The sequence below is a fragment of the Leucopleurus acutus genome, assembly GCF_964270905.1.
Source record: "Leucopleurus acutus genome assembly, chromosome: 3".
Lineage (NCBI taxonomy): Eukaryota > Metazoa > Chordata > Mammalia > Artiodactyla > Delphinidae > Leucopleurus > Leucopleurus acutus.
The window spans coordinates 91,254,348-91,268,712 of record NC_139145.1 but is presented as its reverse complement, the minus strand read 5'-3'; positions in this window follow the sequence as shown (position 1 = coordinate 91,268,712).

The following is a 14,365-nucleotide window of genomic DNA, read 5'->3' as shown; positions in this document are numbered from 1 at the left end:
TATCTTCTTCTTGGATCGATCCCTGGATCATTATGTAGTGCCCTTCTTTGTCTCTTGTAACAGTCTTTATTTTAAAGTCTATTTTTTCTCATATGAGTATTGCTACTCCAGCTTTCTTTTGATTTCCATTTGCATGGAATGCCTTGTTCCATCCCCTCACTTTCAGTCTATATGTGTCCTTAGATCTGAAGTGGGTGTCCTTTAGACAGCATATATATGTGTTTTGTTTTTGTATTGATTCAGCCAGGCTATGTCTTTTGGTTGGAGCATTTAATCTGTTTTTGTTTAAGGTAAATATCGATATGTATGTTCTTATTGCCATTTTGTTAAGTGTTCTATATTTGTTTTTGTAGGTGTTTTTTTCTTCCCTTCCTCTTCTATTCTCTTATGTGGTTTGATGACTAACTTGAGTGTTGTGTTTGGATTCCTATTTCTTTTTTGCATGTGCACCTCTTGTAAATTTTTGGTTTGTGGTTACCATGAGGTTTTGATATAGTGGTCTATATGTAAACAAGATTGTTTTAAGTTGCTGGTCTTTTAATTTCCAATATCCTCCATTTGTGCTCTCCTCTTCTCACAGTTGCTGGTTTTGATATCATATTTGTGTGCAGATGATTTCCTACCTTATTTTATGTCTTTACCAGTGAGCTTTTCCATTCATAATTTTCTCGTTTCTAGTTGTGACCTTTTCTTTTCCACCTAGAGAAGTTCCTTTTGCATTTGTTGCAGTGCTGGTCTGGTGGTACTGAATTCTCTTAGATTTTGCTTGTCTGTAAAGCTTTTGATTTCTCTGTCAAATCTGAATGAGAGCCTTGCTGGGTCAAATATTCTTGGTTGTACATTCTTCTCTTTCATCACTTTAAATGTATCATGCCATTCCCTTCTGACCTGTAGAATTTCTTCTGAAAAATCTGCTGATAACCTTATGGGAGTTCCCTTGTATGTTATTTGTTGCTTTACCTTGTTGCTTTTAATATTTTTTCTTTGTCTTTGTCAGTTTGATTACTATGTGTCTCAGCGTGTTCCTCCTTGGGTTTATCCTGCCTGAAGCTCTCTGTGCTTCCTGGACTTGGGTGACTGTTCCCTTTCCTACGTTGGGGATATTTTCAGCTATAATATCTTCAAATATTTTCTCGGATCCTTTCTCTCTCTATTCTCCTTCTGGGACCCCTATAATGTGAATATTGGTGCATTTAATGTTGTCCCAGAGGTCTCTTAGACTCTCCTCATTACTTTTCTTTCTTTTTTCTTTATTCTGTTCCATGGCAATGATGTCCACCATTCTGTCTTCCAGTTCATTTATCTATTCTTCTGCCTCAGTTATTCTGCTATTGATTCCTTCTAGTGTATTTTTCATGTCACTTATTTTATTGTTTATCTCTGTTTTTTCCTTAGTTCTTCTAGGTCCTTGTTAAACATTTCTTGTATCTTCTTGATCTGTGCCTCCATTCTTTTTTCCGAGGTTTTGGATCATCTTTACCATCATTACTCTGAATTCTTTTTCAGGCAGATTGCCTAGCTCCACTTCACTTAGTTGTTCTTCTGGGGATTTATCTTGTTCCTTCATCTGGGACATATTCCTTTGCAGTCTCCTTTTGTCTAATTTTCTGTGATTGTGGTTTACATTCTGAAGGCTCCAGGGTTTTAGTTCTTCTTGCTTCTGCCCACTCGTGGATGAGACTGTCCAAGAGGCCTGTGCAGGCTTCCTGGTGGGAGGCACTGGTAGTGCCCACTGGTGGGTAGAGCTGGGTCTTGTCCCTCTGCTGGGCAGGACCATGTCGGGGGTGTGTTTATCAGGAAGACTTTAAGCAGCCTGTCTGCTGATGGCTGGGGCTATATTCCTGCCCTGTTGGTTGGTTGGCCTGAGGTGTCCCAGAAATTGAGCCTACAGGCTGTTGAGTGGGGCCAGGTCTTGTTGAGAAAATGGTTGTCTCCAAGAAGGCTTATGCCAATGAGTACTCACCACAACTGCTGCTGCCAGTGTCCTTGTCCCCCCAGTGAGCCACAGCCCCACCCCTGCCCCCTGCCTCCACAGGTGACCCTTCAATACTAGCAGGTAAGTCTGGCCCAGTCTCTTATGAGGTCACCACTTTTTCCTCTGGGTCCTGGTGTGCTTGAGACCCTGTGTGCACCCTCCAATAGTGGAGTTTTGGTGTTCCCCAGCCCTGTGGAATTCCTGTAGTCAAACCCCACTGGTCTTCAAAGCCAGATTCTCTGCAGGTTCCTCCTCCCATTGCCAGACCCCCAGGCTGGGGAGCCTGACATAGGGCTCAGAATTTTCACTCCAGTGGGAAAACTTCTATGGTGTAATTGTTTTCCAGTTTGTGGGTTGCCCACCTGGTGTGTATGCAGTTTGATTTTATTGTCATTGCTCCCTTCTACCATCTCATTGTGGCTTTTTCTTTGTCTTTGGAGGTAGGGTATCTTTTCTGGTAGGTTCCAACATTTTGTCAGTGATTGTTCAGCAGTTAGTTGTGATTTTGGTGTTTCTGTAAGAAGAGTTTGGTGAGCTCACATCCTTCTACTCCACCATCTTGTCTCCTCCTCTCTCTAGAGTGCTGTAGTCTTATTTAATGGAAGAATAAGTTCTTGTCAGTGGCATTATATATGCGTGTGTATATATATATGCACATATGTATACATTTCATACTTTCAAAATACATTTCATAATTTCAAAAAAGATTTGAACTTCATTGGAAGCTTTATTGGAAACCTCAAGCATTTTGATTGCCAATTAAAGTACAGTAAACATCTGTAGTAAACCAAAAATGATGTAATATTGTAGTAAATTGCATTATTGTATCAACTGAGAGCTTACACAAGACACAAACTATTACAGAAAAGAAATATTTCTAAATTCTGTACAAATGAATATAACTTGATAGAAAATCCTCACTGTAATTGTACCAAAAAGTCAAATGATGTAGCCATTTTATTTACAGTTAGTTATATGAAAATTCTTAATATAATGTTAATATAGAGAAACTGATGGCTTATCAAAAAGAGTCCTCATAAACAATTAAATTATTTTTTCCAGGAATTCAAGTATGTTTCAATATTAATATAATTTAAAATATTAATATTTATAAGAAAAATTACATCTGTATAGGAACTGAAAATTTAACATTTTGGATAAAAACAGTAAACAAAACTTGGATCTATAGATACTCTTTCACTTTATAAAATATATCAGTCTCAGCCTGAAAACCACCATGATGCTTGATGGGGAAACATTTAGAGATACTTCTATTAATGTAAAAAATGAATGACAAATGTCCACTCATATTGCTATTATTAAATATTTAATTTGGTACTAGTCAACAAAATTTTTAAAAACTTAGAGGAAAAAAATTAACTAGTTAATAAATTTATGTACATTTGTAGATGATACAATTGTATACATGGAAAACCCAAGATAACTAAGTAAAAAATGAATACAAGTTTAAAAGAATATTATAAGACATTGAAGTACAAAAATCACCGTATTTAAATTAACAAGTTTCATGTATAATGTACTGGAAAAAATTATCCAGTTTGAAATATCAGCATGATAGATATTTCTGGAATGTACACAATGTGAAATGTGCAGGACTTATAGGAAACAAACTTTTAAACAATAAATGCCAGCACAAAAGAAGTCTTGAACAAAAAGAAAGATACAACATATTTATTAATAGGACACATTAAATAAGATACATTGAAAGAAATATAATTTTTTAAGTTCATTCATAAATTTAATGTGGTGCCAATGAAAATACCAAATACCAGCAGGCTGTTTAAAAAAATTTTTTTTAATTAACCAAACTAATTCTAAAATTTATAGGATGAAACAGCCAAAAGAGAATGGTTAGGAAAATTTTGAAAAAGAAAAGAAAACAATGTGTACATACACATCCTTTCATGTTATAAAACATTGTAATTAATTTTTTTCTTTTTTACTTTTTTCCAGTTTTCTTGAGCTATAAATGACAAATAAAATTTGTATGAATTTACAGTGTACAGCCTGATGTTTTTGATATATGTGTACACTAAAGTGATTACCACAGTCAAGCTAATTAATACATTCATCATCTCACATAGTTTGTGTGTGTGTGTCTGTGTAGTACAAACACAATATCTAATTTCTAAGCAATTTTCCAGTGTCCAGTGTTGTATTATTAACTATAGTTACCATGCTGTACATTAGATCTTCAAAATTGATTCATCCTGAATATCTGAAACCTTGTGCCCTTTGGCCAACATTTCCTCATTTCCACTAGCCCCCAACCCCTAGCAACCACCATTCCAATTTCTGTTCCAATGGTTTTGAGGTTTTTAGATTTCACAGGTAAGTGATATCATGCAGCAGTTGACTTTCTGTGCCTGGTTTGTTTCACTCAGCATAATGTTCTCCAAGTTCATCCATGTTGTCACAAATGACAGGATTTCCTTCTTTATGGCCAAATATTATTCCATTGCATGTATATACCATATTTTTTTATCCATTCATTTGTCAGTGGACAACTAGGTCAATTCCATATCTTGGGTATTGTGAATAATTCTTCTATGAACATGGCAGTGCTGATACCTCTTTGAGTCACTGTTTTCACTTCTTTTGGATATATTCCCAGAAGTGGGATTGCTGGGTCACATGGTAGTTCTACTTTTAATATTTTGAGGAATCTCCATGGGTGTGAGAAAAGGACCAATTTCTTTCTTTTGCATATAGATAGGAGTTATCCCATTACCATTTATTGAAGGCACTGTTCTCTCCCCATTTTGTATTCTTTGTCACAGATCAGTTGACCATATTTATTTCTGGTCTCTTTGTTCTGTTCCTTTTAGTCTATGTGTCTCTTTTTATGCCAGTACCATGCTGTTTTGATTGCTATAGCTTTGTGGTATATTTTGAAATCAGATGATGCCTCTAGCTTTGTTTGAATATTTGGGATCTTTTGTGGTTCTATATGAATTTTAAGACTGCCTTTTCTATTTTTGTTAAAAATGACATTGGAATTTTGACAAGTATTGCATTTAATCTGTGGATCACTTTGGGTAGTATGGATGTTTTAACAATATTAATTCTTCCAGTACATGAGCATGGAGTTATCTTTCCATTTATTTGTGTCTTCCTTGGTTTCTTTCATCAATGTTTTATATGAATTTGTAGTAATTAAATACGTGTAGTACTGTCTCATAAGCTTACAGAGAGGCCAAAGAAACAAAATAAAGACCATGAATAAACCCAATCACACAAGATAGTTTAGCACATAATTAGCATGGCATCTCAGATCAGTAGGAAAAGATGAACTATTTCTTATATTGTGCTCTTACAAATGGATAGACATCTGGACAAAAAATTAAGGTTAATATATGGATCACATTATAGGCCAAGGCAAATTTCAGATGGATCAAAGGTTTAATCTAATAACAATTCCCTTTCTAATTATGTTTCCAAATCCAGTATCCATTAAAAAATGATAAGTGTGACTACATTGAAAAAGCTTGCATAACAAAACTGTATAACTAAATTCAAAACCCAGTGACAAACGGGGAAAGGCATTTCCAAATGCTGCTAAATACAAAATTATATTCCCTTGAATATGTAAAGAGCTCCTACACATTTATAACAAAATGATTAATAACTCAATGGAAAAATAAGTATAACCTCTGACTAGGAAGTTCACAGAAATAGAAAGAAAAATGATTCTTAAATATGTGGCAAGTTGCTTAAAGTTAAAACTAGTAAGAGAAAAGCATATTGAAACAATGCTCAAATATATTTCCCTTTTAAAAAAAAACAGGATTAGAAAATCCTAAATTGTATCCATTTAGGATACACTGTGGAGAAAGAGATACTTTCACACATTTTTAGGACAACCTCTAATCACAAATGCATAAACATTTAACCCAGATATTCTATTTCTAGACATTTAATTTAGACATACGCATACATGTACCAAATGATGAAGTATACAAAGTTATTTATGGTCCATTGTATGTATTAACAACAGATTGGAAATAACACAAACGTCCAGTACTTCCATGATAGAGAACATAACATAGCTGTATAAAAGAATGAGCAAGCTTTCTGAGTACTGTTATGGAATATTCTATCATATATTGATATATTGTTTAGTGACAAGAGGAAAAGTGCGCAACATCTGAATTGTGTACCACTGATTGTCTAAAAGAGTTATAATAAAAATATTCATATTTGCTTTATGTATAGGCATTCTGGGAGAATACCTAAGAAACTAACAACAGTAGCACCTATGGTTGAGCATGGAGAGGAAAGTCAGTAACTGAACAGATGGAGGAGTTCAGAGTATAAGGGAGATTTTTGTTGTTATGTTTTTACATATTTTGATATTTATACTATTGGAATATCTTACCTCTTAAAAATAGTTCATCTATATAGTTAATAAATATATATAGTGTTTAGTAATTTCAGATGAAAGTTGTGAATTGAAATACTTGCCCTTATTTATATTTCCATAGAACAGTTTCTTCTTAGAGCACTTAGCATAATACATTTTTATGGATCATCATTTGGGAAATGCTAACATAGGAAGTAGAAGACCTGATTTTAAGGAGATGTATTGCCCCAATGAATTAAGCAAGTCATATTATCTCATAGAACCTCAGTTTTTTGCTTAAAAAATTTTCCAGCTTAAACATGGAAAAATTTTAAATTCCGTAAATATAGTAGGGTAAAAAGAATTGAGTCATTACTCTTTCTAAGCATCAGCTTTCACAAAATAGACCCTACTTTGTTATGAAAAATGCAGGTGATGGTGGATGGGCTCTAATGCCTAGACATCTCACTAATCTTTATATAAGGTTCCATGGTACCAGTCAGTATTGATGTTATTTTTCCCCTTAAGAGTTCAGTGAAAAACATTTAACATTAAATTCAATTATTTTTATCCTTTTAATCAAAATGTATCACTCTGTTGGGAATATATGAAATAGTGATGTTAGAAAAGATGAACTTACTTCTCAGAAACTTCTAATTTATAAAAGTTATTGTTTTTACTTGTACATATTTTTTTTTGATAATTTGCATTGCTCTCTCTTCTCCATCAGCTATTTTTGTTTTTCTCTATTTTATTTCATTGGCCTAATGAATGAGATAATATTGTGCATTGAAGATAACTCATTGATTGCTCATCTACTCTTGGGTGTACTCAACATACAGTAATAATCCCTCTCCCCCACTGTAAGCCTTAAAAGGCAGTGACTCTGGGATAAGTTAATTTACGTCCTGAAAATGCCACTAAGAGTGTATAATGAAAAGAGTGCTAATAAGACGGGGAGTTTAGTGTGCTGTTCACATTTGCCCCCTTAGCTTCTTAAATCCAGAATTGTTCAGACCAATGAATCAGAACAAGGAAACAAACTGAGAAGTAAACAGATGCCTGTCAGAACTGTCGTGTTGTTTTCATGAGTTTAATCATGTTAGAAAGTTTGACAATAAATGACAGAAATACATTGAAAAAAAGATAAACCTGACAAATCAATGAATTCACAAATTAAAGGGTGTATATGTTCGTGATATAGCCATTTCACAGGTTACCATATCTTAAGATTTTTATGAAAAGATTCTTAAAAAGAAAAAAATTAATGATTACTTATAGTTTTTTAATAACATATTTAAGGATATTTATTATTTTGAACCAATGTAGGGTCACAGTTAAGATCTGAGATTTGAACATCACTGATAACCTTTTTTTTTTTTCATATCCACCATTTACTAACCACATATTTGATCTTGAGGAATATTTTTAATTTAAATATTTTTAAAGTTCTTGTTTTTTTAATCTATAGAATGTAGATAATAATATATTGTAACTAATGTTGTCTAAATGGTCAAACAATATAATACAGTTTAAATGATTTATAGTGTGCCTGGAATATATTAAGTAGTGTATAAAATGTAGTTACAATGATTTTTGTACATTTTACTAAGTTGTATAATTGACACCCTCCATCCTGACAAAATTTTACATAGTCTATGAGTATTTCTAAATAATATTTAGTCAATATATTTCTCTTTTTTTACAAATTTTAAAGGTGCTAACTCTATCTCTGGCCCATCCTCTTTTTTTTCTTACAACTGAAAAGACATATTGATAAAGAATGAGGTTAATTTTTTTTTAACCATAAAATTTAAAATTGACAATATATATCAACTGGAAACTACTCTGAGGCCGTCATGATGGTGGATTGTATTTGCTACCATGTCAGTCATAGATGGCAGGCACCAGATGGTTCCTTAGTCATCTGACAGAATTACTGAGTCCATTCAAAGGCCTCCTTACCTGTAATGTTTTAGATTCTATGGGAAGAATTCAATTGAGTGGAATCTTTTAGAGTACCAACAACATACCTAAAAGCCAGGGTTCTTAAACAGTGATTCATGACTCAACTTGCCTCAGAATAATCAGTCATTGTTTAGGGTTTAAAAGCAATTTCATTTCATCTGTAAAATCATCCTTTGATATAAGAACTATTACTAATTTTAAAAGTAGTTGTAAAATTATTTCTAAAGAAAATAGTTGATTCTTTCTGTGTGCCTACTGTATTTCAGGAATTGTACTAATTTCCATTACATAGTTTATTTATTCTTCAAAAAAGGAAAAGAAAAAGAAAAAAACCCACTGCAAAACAAACCTACAACCACCTGTTAGATGGAGAAACCAAGGCTAGGAAGCGACATTATTTCTTCAAGATCTCAGAGAGAATTGGTTAACTTAGTTGGGCTAGAAAAATTCATTCTAGCCCAACTAGAATGAACAAAAAGTCACATTTATTGAGCTCCTTTTGTGTGCCAAGATTTGAGTTTGGCTCTGGGAATAGAGAGCTAAGTCAGAGGAAAGCTCTGACCCTCTAGGTGTAGCTTTCAAATCATCTTCAACAAGAACAGAGCTGGTCAGGCCAAATGAGCAATTCAACCCAGAACAGTATTAATACAGTACATTTTTGGAAGTCATGTGGGCTGCTCATGACTGTTAATTTGTAGTATTTTAGCAGCTTGTGCATTAAACATTTGATCAACCTCTATTTTTAACAGCAGTATGATAAGTTATATCTTCAGAAGTAGAACCACACCTGACTAGTGATGCATGGTCAGTAAAGAGTTGTTGAATGACAGAATAAATGAATAATCTTCTCTACACTGAACCTGTGCTAAGGAGCCTCCTGGACCCTTATGGCACAAACCCTTTCAAGTTTTGGCTAAGGTTTCAGAGTAACCTATTGCCATTTCTTCCATGATATGATCCTTTCAATATATCCTTGGCCACTCCTCTTGCAGGCCACCATGTTCTCCTCCTGTCTTTTGTTTGTAGAAAAGCTTTAGTCTCCCAGGCCTCCCTGAGTCACAAAAGGATGTCTCAAGACTCAATAATTGAAAAAATGTAAACATGTAGTAACAAAAAAAACAGCAATTGGGCCAGAAGAACTAGTACCAATTTAAACAATAAATTAGCCTTATAGCAGAGTCACAGAGTCTTTAGTTCTTCCCTGAAGGACATAGATAACAGTGTCTGACACACATTCCTGAGTTATTTTATAAATACTAAAGCCCCCACCAGACAGAAGAAGCTAACTGCATGATGACCATGAGCACATAGCCCTCAAACTGGCTAGAGCCTGAGGACTGATGATGTTAACCCTTATGACATCATCCTGTTACCTCACCATCAACCAATCAGAGAACTGTGCACAAGTTGAGCATGCACCCTGCAACTCTCTCTCACCTTGCCTTAAAAAACCCTTCCCTGAAATCCACTGGGGTGGTTGGGTCTTTTGAGCATTAGCTGCCCATATGCCTTGCTTGGCCTTAAATTAAAAGCTGCACTTTATTTCACCACAACCTTGTATCAGTAGATTGGCTTTCTGCACATGGCCAAATTTATTTCTGGTTCAGTAACACTACTACTGCTGTAATTCAGGGGTTATTGCAAGAAGGGTGAGGGAATAAGGACATTTTTAAAGTCAGTTACCACCAAAGTGACGGAAAATGGTTCTCCTTGGAATCTGGCCTCTGCATCAAAGGAGATGACCTTTATCAGTTGGAATAGGTGACAGTGATTTTCCTTAATCTAGGTCATTTTGACTATGTTCCTGAATGTCCTTCTCTCATCACAGAGAACTTATTGAGAAAACAGTAGTAAAATTGCCAGATGTAGTTTTGTTTCACATGATTAAGGACTTAAATACTCAAAAAGTAATTAAATGATAGAATAAAATTATGTAGAACTGTGGACACAATAATATAATGCAGGGTTAGGGACCCAAACCGTTTGCTTACTTAGGTAATTACAGTATATAATTTACTTTGAGAATCAGTGTTTTTCAGGTGTTTAAAAATTATTACAATCAAAGTGTCATCTGCTTAATTTTGAAAATAACATATTTATCTTAGTTCTACTATTTGTGACTAACATTTTCAAGACTACAGGAATTTAAGTGGATAATCTCATAAAGGCTAATTTTTAACTGGTAATTTACTTTGCAAACAAAACATGATGAAATATAGGTCCAAACATTGTTTGGAGTAATTTTAGGGTATGACAACTTAATAATGAGTATAAATAATAATATGATGAAATTATCATTCATAGAGTATTTTCTGTGTTTAAGACAGTGTGAAGTATATTATTCCATTATATCAACTTATTACCTATTTTAATATAATCCCAAATAGCCTTCCAGGTCTTGGAACTGTTTTTTAGCCTTGTCTGAAATTCCATTCTTACAATCAAATCCTTGAATTATGTAACAAAGATATGGAAACATTCCATAAATTTGTGAATTAATTTTACCTGTGCCTTTGTGGAAAAGATTCTGTACCTGTTATGTGTGGGAAATAGAAAGTCATATCTTTGGCTGTTCATGACTCTGCTGACAGCTGATGGAGTTTTGGCACATCGTTGAACATTTATAGATCTTAATAATGAAAGCAAGTTCAGCATTAAGGTAGCTTGCAGTTTAGAAGCTTTCTGTTCTGAAACTGGGGAACACATGGCCTCTAATCATTAATAACAACACTGAGAAGATGTAATTCAAATTAGATGAGTTTCTTTGAGTTTTGGGAAAAAGATTCCAGAAGGTAGCAGAGATAAAGGGAGGAGAGTGATGTCTCAATGTCAGAAAACACATTCCATTGGCTTGAAAGAGTAAGCAAAGAACATTTATGTGGGAAAGAGTACCAGAGAAAAATGTCTAGTCACTTCTGCCAACTTCATGTAAGGACAGGATGGTGGGCACCTAATACCACACATACCCTGAGAGATAGAACAACATGACTTTCAAGTTGTCTTTCTCTAGGGAGTCCCTGGTTGCTAAGTGTAACCTTTCTGCCATCTCAAAGCAATAACACTTGGTCTACTCCTCCACCATCTCAATTCAAGTATAAGTTCAGGTACAGAAAGTGTTTCTAGGGCAACCCCATCTTAGGATAGCTGCTATAGCTATGATTAGCAGCCATCAAAATATTACAGAGTTTTGATTTACAAATCTAAAACATCAGTGACAAAGCACAATAATCACTAGTCTCAAAAGCAAGCTTGAATTCCTAAGAGAGAGAAATGTCCATAAATTCATCCCTGTGGATATACTTAATTGAATTGCAAACCCTTAACTATCCCTTTATGGCTGATGCAAACTATTGTGAATCATCAAACTTTCTTCACAAAAATGCTGCTCTCAAATTGTCAGGGTTCAAGTCACTGTGTGGTGGTTTCTCTAACTCAAATTGTGGAGATGCCTTTAGATAGAAATTGGCTTTTGAAATGACTGTTCAGTACAAAACATTGTTCACATCTGTTCTCCTCTAGACATTTTGTTGACTAGTCTTATTTGTTTAATCATCCTAACAAGTTGTAGGTAGATCTGTGAATTAGTTTTTCAATACAAGTCTACTGAAGCTTCAGATTTAGATTTCTTTACACAGTGGTATTATAACAGGTTTACAAAATGAGCCTTGAAAATGCCTTAAGGGTACCTAAATGTTGTTTACTCAGAATATAGTAGGATATAAATATACTTGTATAACTACAGGCTAAATTCTAGGAAAATCCTATATTTACTCTGTCATTAAGGAACTCAATCCACTGAAGAATAGTCGAACACTTCTTTAGAAGGGCTATATACTGAAGATAATGCAATACAGGATATTTTTTAATATGGACAAAAATGGTTTTCTGGAGTGTTGAACATTTTTATGGACTTAGAGTCAGTATTTACAATTCTTTCTTCAATTTATGTTTTTCATGATTTCCCATAAGTAAGAAACTGACCAGCATTTGATACAGAGGAGAAAATAACTTTTAAGCTTGAATTAAATCCTTGGGAAAGTGAAAATTGGTATATTTTTGACTTAGATTCAAAGGGTACAAAAATGTTTTGAATTATTTTATTACAAAGGCATATGTTCAACATTCTTATCCGACATAGTAGAGGCAATACTGCATTGAAAGGATTTATTTTGCCATGTTAAGTCAATATTTGACTCCCTGAAATTGCTTATGCATGTGTCATATTTAAGGAATAAAAGAAAATCACATATATAGAAATATAAAACTAAACTTAAAAAAAACTCACATTGCTGCCTGAATCTACATCTATACAAAATTCTCCAGAGTGATAACTACACACAGTCCAACCTAAATCTATGAATTTTTTTTTGTCAAAGGGAGAGAAAGCATAATAACTAGTAAATAGTCATAACTAATTACTGTGAAATAATGTAGTGGGCATTTATTATTATTATTTTTTTAACTGCTCAGCAAATTATTTTCTAATACTAGCACCAAGATTTCCCATTGTAGAACCACCTTTTCCTCTTGATCAGCAATTCTCTTTAGATGTGGTTGGCACTAGCTGCTCACTCTATGAGCAGGCATGAATATTACATCCTCCTGGCCTCCGAGATTGTTTCAGAGATGGGCATGTGACTTAAATTCAGTCCACCAAATGCAAATAGCATTGGCCCTATACATTTTACTTTAAATTTCTGAAAGCAAAATCTTTCTCCCCTGGGATTTTCAAGCTGGAGCTTCTGGCAACTATTCAATCAATTACCAATAAACTATCTGAGAATAAAAGCAAAACACAGGAAAGTACAACTAAGATACAAAAAGGGACTGGTTTCTGATGATGTCATTTGCCAATTTTTTTATGTTTGCAGCTAGGTTGCACACTTAGTGTCTTTTTGCTTGAACCCTATTATATTGGGCTTCTGTAGTGCGAAATTTATAGAGTCCTGACCCATAAAATTATACTGATAATTAGAAAGATAAAAGAATATCATCTTAAAATAACTTAACGTGTTAAGAAAAAAATCAGCAAAATTTTCATGTATGTGACATCAGTGGTCTGTAGGCATGTGTGGTAGATATGGCTGATTGAGTCACTCCATCCTTTCAAACCCGTTTGTAGAATGACTTACTACACTCTTTCTCAATCTCAATATGCTTAAGAATCTAATGGGAATCTTGTTAAAGTTCAGATTGTGACTCAATAGTATTGGGGTGGAACTTGAGGTTCTGCATTTCTAATAAGCTCCTAGATGATGTAGAGGCCACTGCAGTGGAAGGAACTTGAAGTAGTAAAAACTCACTGCATGCTGGACGTCAGAAATCTAAAGAATACATTCCCCAGATTTCTTTGCAGCTTGGATTTGGATTGTGGCTCAGCTTCGCATTAAGCAAACATGTAGCAGGAGATTTGGAGGGAATTTCTGAGGTGGGGAATATTCCTATTCTTGAGCCAATTCTTGTGCTAGTAATTTCTTTCATGGCATAGGATATTCTTTTTGCTGGTAAGGATTGTGGCTGAAGTAGTGTGTTATTGGATTCAACAATTTGGGAGGTAGTTTCCTGGTCCCCAGGTATCGCAGGGGCAATGTGGTTTGGAAACTAATAGTTGGATCACCAAATTCCTGATTCTTCAGTTTCTAATTGTATTAGATAGAGCGGCTCCCTTAAGGGCAAGTTCTGGTGTATGATTCTTGGAGTCAATACTGAAGGCAGAGCCTAGAGTCTTCTTTCCAGTCCTTACATAACCTGGCAAATTGGTAATTCTCCATGTTCAATACCTTTCAATATAAACTAGCAAAAACATTTGTTACATGGCAAGTTGAAGAGTATAAATAAATACCTTATTAGAGTACAAAAAAGGAAGGAATATATGAAGAAGCGGAAGGACAAAAGGAATAGTTCTAATAGCAATTGAATGACATGAGCTCCTTTGGAGACTGAGCATTCTTCTTCTTGTGGGCTTCCTATTAACTTTCCAAAGAGCATGGCCAGGCTGCATAACATGAGGCAGCATGTTGTGATAACAAGAGTGATGATATGGTAGGAAATCTAGATTC